The 5,848-nt window shown below is 44.8% G+C and overlaps 1 pseudogene; it reads right to left on the bottom strand.

Moving 5' to 3' along the window:
- Positions 1 to 202: 202 nt before the first annotated feature.
- Positions 203 to 1,420, bottom strand: LOC145947737 (uncharacterized; annotated as a pseudogene).
- Positions 1,421 to 5,848: the final 4,428 nt, after the last annotated feature.

Below are 5,848 nucleotides of genomic sequence, written 5' to 3'. Positions count from 1 at the left end.
GACGAATCTTGCGCGATCTTGCATCATAGTTTGTAGCGATACGACACAGAGCGTTTCCGCGCACATAACTTCTCACCAATCTATCCCAATGATCGCTTATGCCAGTTGCATCATTTCTCCGTTCGAATAATCCAAATTTGTTGATAGGCATTTTTCGATGCGAATGACGTCGATCGACTGATTAGTTTTGCCGAGACCCCGTTTAATTTATAATAATGCCTGCTTCGCGAAGTTCCTCGATGATCGACAGGATCTCATTGTGAGCGTTGTGGCCAGCTCGGCGCGAAGCATCGAGCAATCGTACCCGATCCACTAGCTCGTTGGGGTCGTCCCAGTGCACGTAATCAATTTTATTGTCGGTTAGCGTCATCGCTTGAGGCATGAATACACCCTTTCCAGATTTTTTCTTTTCAATTGACATCAACGGTGCGATTATTTGTTTGTATTTGTATCCCCTGTTGCTCCGTAATTGATCTTGCGCATCATATTAGCGTTTATGCGCGTTCGTCGCCAATAATATGCTCTTGTATTTTTGTATATCGTCTTCCGTGTAAATAACATCATCGGGAATCCTCTTGAAGACTAGCTCGTATAATCCAGGTGTACCAATGTACTTTACTTTGTCTATAATTATAGAGTCATATTTATCCATGTCGAATTGTTTGTTACCGAGCAACATTCCATCCTTTTCGAAATAGACACCATATACGTGATCAATCTCATTTTTTTTATCGCCACCGAAGAGAGCACCCATGTATTTTTGTCCCAGTGGTCCGAAGTGCTCTCGCAACATTTCTTGACCTTCCGACGTTTGTAATGTGTTTCGAACGGATGTTTCAAGTGAATTGCTTGTGGTTTCGAAAACATTTTCGTTTGCGAGTGATTCGGGTATTGTAAATGATAGGATTCTCGTTGTCGCGGACTGTGTAGAGGTGGACGGTGTAGAGCTTATCGGTGGTTCATCCAGTAAAAATCCGTCCGATGTACGTGATGTCGATGAGCGATTTGTGTTTGGTCGTTTTCTCTTTTTCGGTGTCGCATCTTCCTCCTCCTCCTCGTACCGCTTAACAGCGGGTAACGTTTTAATTTTCACGTCAGCTTTACTCTCAGGTTCGTTTTTCACTGCGATCAAGCTCGCGTTGTCGACAATCTTTTGTAGTGGTTCGATAATAGGTTTAAAGTGAGTCTTGACTGCAATATCGTCATCGATCTTACCAGTCTTTAAAGCACGATGTTTCTTACGGATCGATTCGCTCGTTTTCACAATTTCCTTCGCAATCTTTTCACGCTCGCGAATGTTATGGTTATCAGCCATGTCTGCAGAGTGTTCGCGTTTCACTCTTCTCGACAGAATATCGGCAGCGACTAATCGTTTTGTGGTATCGCAAACTCGTTAAATCCTTTTCTGTATCGCCCGTTTGTAAGCAAGCTGTCCTTGTCTATCACTAGGAATCCATACTTTTGTTGCTAACAAATACGAGATAATTTACTGAAATCTTCATACGACATGTCGGTATTCACATGATCGTTGTACACGTGTTTCAAGTTGGTACCGTCCTGTTTAAACAAGATCAGTAAGTTCGCGTTGTCGCGTATAAGATGTTTTGGTATTCTCGTGTACGTCTGACAGAGATAGAAGCAATCAACGTTCGAGTGGCGTCCCATTGAAAAGTACTCTCTTATCGTATCTTGCTTGTCACACGCCACGTCATCAAAGATGAAAATCGAGTTTGGACATGCCTCGCTCGGTGGAATGACGTCACTGTTATTGGAGAATGTAAAGTAGCCGATTTCTTCGATCGACGTCAACAAATCCTCTAGATACCGATATTTTGGCTGTTGCAGCGACTTTGAGTACACGTACACGTTTTCGAAGCAAACACCGTGCGGGCTTTCTATCAAACTAATCAAGACGTTAGTTTTACCGCAATTCGAGGGACCGCATACGATCGCGCGTATAGTAGTCGGCAACATCGTACCATGTCTGCGCATCTCCGCGTTGTCCCCCACCGAGCGTAATCTGTCGTCGCAATTCGTCACGCGTATCGTCAAAGGTTGTCGCACGAATCTCATTTTCCCACTCCCCGATTGAATCGAAAGCTTGCCTATTTATAGCTGCGCGGAACCACGAATCGCTCAGTAATGAAAAAATGTTTGTTCTGCTAACAAGTGCCTCCGATATTCACGGTTTAAGCGCCGAACAGCTGCAATTTGTGCCAAAAGCAGTTTTACTGCAATGTGAAAATCACATCCACTACGTGTGGGACAAGCTTCCGGAACACATAAAGGCGGATCCAGAGATTCAGGCCTGTCGCCGCTGTTTCGAACATTACAATCGACCGTGGCAGCGAACGCACATCGACGGTCCAGCGCCGATGATAAAGGATTGCAGCGAATGTCAGCGAAAAAAATAGGTAGAGGACTATTAAATCACGCAATAAACGCACTTCCAATCGAATTCCATATCCCCGGCTATCAGTTTTGTGGTCCGGGCACGCGGCTACAAAAGCGATTAGCCAGAGGTGATCGAGGTATCAACCCATTGGACACGGCGTGCCGTGAACACGATATTGCGTACTCTCGGAGCAACGATCTCACCGAGAGACACGTGGCGGATAAGGTACTCGCCGACAAAGCGCGAACTCGTATCATTGCGAGAGATTCGACTCTCGGTGAAAGAGCCGCCGCCACAGCTGTCTGGGCAGCGATGAAAACCAAGACGAAGCTCGGTATGGGCCTGAAGACGACGACGAAGACAAAGAAAAAGACGACGAAGAAACGGATACTTCCGGTATCGAAACGCGGTGGCATATTGCCAATTCTACCAATGTTGGGCGCGCTTGGATCCATGATTGGTGGAGCGGCTGGTGTAGCAAAGATGGTGAACGATGGAAAAGCTGCACAACGTCAGTTGCAAGAGATGCTACGTCACAATCGCGCCATGGAAGGTCACGGATTGTATCTCGCTCCATACAAACACGGACGAGGAGTTTCAACGAGAAAAAAGGGAAAAAAAAAAACGTCAAAGAGACGCTAAAAATGCCAAAGGGCGAAACTACTAATATACAATTGCTGCAACTGGCAAAACGTATGCGCATTCTATACTTTAGAGATGTTTTCATGCGTGATTCGCTACCGATCGGTGGTATATATCAAAACGAGAGCAGCATCATAAATTTGGATAACGCTAAAGGATCGGGTACTCATTGAGTGGCGTACGCAAAGAGGGGGAATCGCGCTATATATTTCGACAGTTTTGGCAATCTTCGACCACCGAATGAATTGGTGCAATATTTCGGGCGGAACGTGACAAAGATACAGTACAATCACACACCTGTTCAAACTTATGATCAGAGCATCTGTGGACAATTGTGTTTGCAGTTTCTCCGAACGGTCGATACACGTGAATTTAAAGACGGACATTGCATTATTTAACTCAGTATTCGTTAAACAGTTTTGCCGATATGTCTATGACATTCACGCTGACTGGAAAGAGTAGCGTCCTCGCGGCAAACTACTTTCCCGCCATAGATTTGAGCGACGATGAATACGAACTCGGTCTAGCGGATTTTGAGACTTATCACACGATATCGAACGTGAATTCCTCGAATAATAAATTTTACTTTGGCAAAGATGACGCGGAAATTACGATTCCCGAGGGATCGTACGAGCTGCAAGCGATACATGAGTTTTTGAAACATGCAATTTCACGAAAACATCCGCGACACGCTGTTCGTGATGACGATAAAAAACACTTGACAATGGTGATTTTGAAGATGAAGAATACCCGATAGTGCTCCGCGCTAATTACAATACGATGAGGAGCGAGATCAAATGCGCCTATAGAATGAATTTTAACAAGTCTAACAACATTGGATCGCTGCTGGGATTCTCGAACCGTATACTGCAGCCGCGAAAATGGTACGAGTCGGACATGCCGATTAACATTATCAACGTGAACATTATCCGCGTAGAGTGTAACGTGACCGTGGGTGCATACAGCAACGGCAAACTCGTTCATACGATACATGAATTTTCACCGAGGGTACCACCAGGATATAAGATATCGGAAACACCGGCGCACATCATTTACTTGCCGATCATCGCGCGGAGCATTACGGATTTAACATTACGCGTTGTCGACCAGGACAGACGATTGCTCGATTTTCGAGGAGAAGAGATCACCATTAGATTGCACGTACGACGACGACAGCGATAACGTACGTGTGCGGCGTAGGAGATGCTTGTGTTGAACGGATCGAAAGACACGAGAGATAACACAATCTTTACGGAGCCAGCGACAACAACAACAACGTCGACATTCGCTAATATCCAATCATCCGGTTGCGCCAAGAAAAAGAAACTGAACGCATCAAACGTTGCGTTTTTACAATCTTTGGGATTCGCGGTGCGAAATATCTGAACAATGACCGACATCCTCAACATCGGGGAAGAGCCAATCTTCGACGATCGCATCATCAAAATTGAGATTCACACGTACAACCCGTTCGCCAACACCACGTTCGGACACAGTGATGAGATAAGAATACCCATACAACAACAGGATCTGTATACGTTGCCGTTTGACAGTTTTCTATACATCGAAGGAGAATTAAGGATAAATAGACCAGCCGAAGGATCTGATGTGATACTGGGAAATAATTGCGTCGCATTCATGTTTGATGAGATTCGATATGAACTCGATGGCGTGGAGATTGATCGCAATAGAAACGTGGGAATAACAAGTTTGCTCAAAAACTATGTAACGATATCATCCGATAGAAGCGTGATTATGAGAAACGCCAGTTGGAGTGATCCGACTACTGTGAATGGAAACTTCAATTTTTGCGTGCCGCTCTACATGTTATTGGGATTTTGCGAGGATTACAGACGAGTGGTGATTAACGCTCGTCACGAGTTGATCTTAATACGATCGCGCAACGACAACAATTGTCTGGTTGGAGATTCGACGCTGGAGCCTGTGATCAACATATTCAAGATACAATGGCGAATGCCACATGTGTTGTTGAGCGAGATTAAGAAGCTGTCTATGCTGCGCGCTCTGGAAAGCGGACGCTACCTCAGCATGGGTTTTCGCTCGTGGGATCTGTATGAGTTTCCGCTATTGCAGCGTACAACCAAGCATTCGTGGGCCATTAAAACCGCGACTCAGCTGGAGAAACCACGATACGTTATCTTTGCTCTGCAGACAGGCCGGAAGAATGTGATGTCTGAGGATATGAGTCGATTCGACGATTGTAAATTGACCAACGTGAAACTCTATCTGAACTCGGAATGTTATCCGTACGACGACATGAATCTGGACTTCGATAAAAACAGATGGTCGATTCTGTACGACACGTATGCGCGTTTCTGCAAAAACTATTACGGATACGAGTATCTCGAGCCGAGTCTCACCGTCTCAATGTTTCTACGTAACGGCCCATTCGTAATCATCGATTGTTCTCGACAAAACGAATCGATGCGCAACCGTGGATGTGAGATTGGAATTTGAGTGTAAGGAAAACGTGCCGATGAATACTTCTGCATACTGTCTCATCATACATGATCGCGTGATCCAGTACAACCCGTTGACCAACGTTGTGCGCAAAATCACCTAAATGCACCAACAATTTAGAGAGGGGGAAGCATAGCAGAATATAAATCAAAGTGTTATGAGATGGTTGTCATTCTTCTTTTTAAACTGATACATCGAAGAGAGAGATTTCGTCATGTCCGTACCAACGTTTGTGGATCTACAGGTTTATCCTCAATAAACAATTCATTGTAAAGGAAGCGGCAATCCTGAGAAGAGGATTTATTTTATCACATTATTTTTTCGCATGTC

Source organism: Prenolepis imparis, unplaced genomic scaffold, assembly GCF_030444845.1.
Source record: "Prenolepis imparis isolate NDT839.2.m4 unplaced genomic scaffold, iyPreImpa1.0 SCAF_133, whole genome shotgun sequence".
Classification (NCBI taxonomy): domain Eukaryota; kingdom Metazoa; phylum Arthropoda; class Insecta; order Hymenoptera; family Formicidae; genus Prenolepis; species Prenolepis imparis.
The sequence above is the reverse complement of the archived record's forward strand: the minus strand, read 5'-3'. Positions and strand labels throughout refer to the sequence as shown.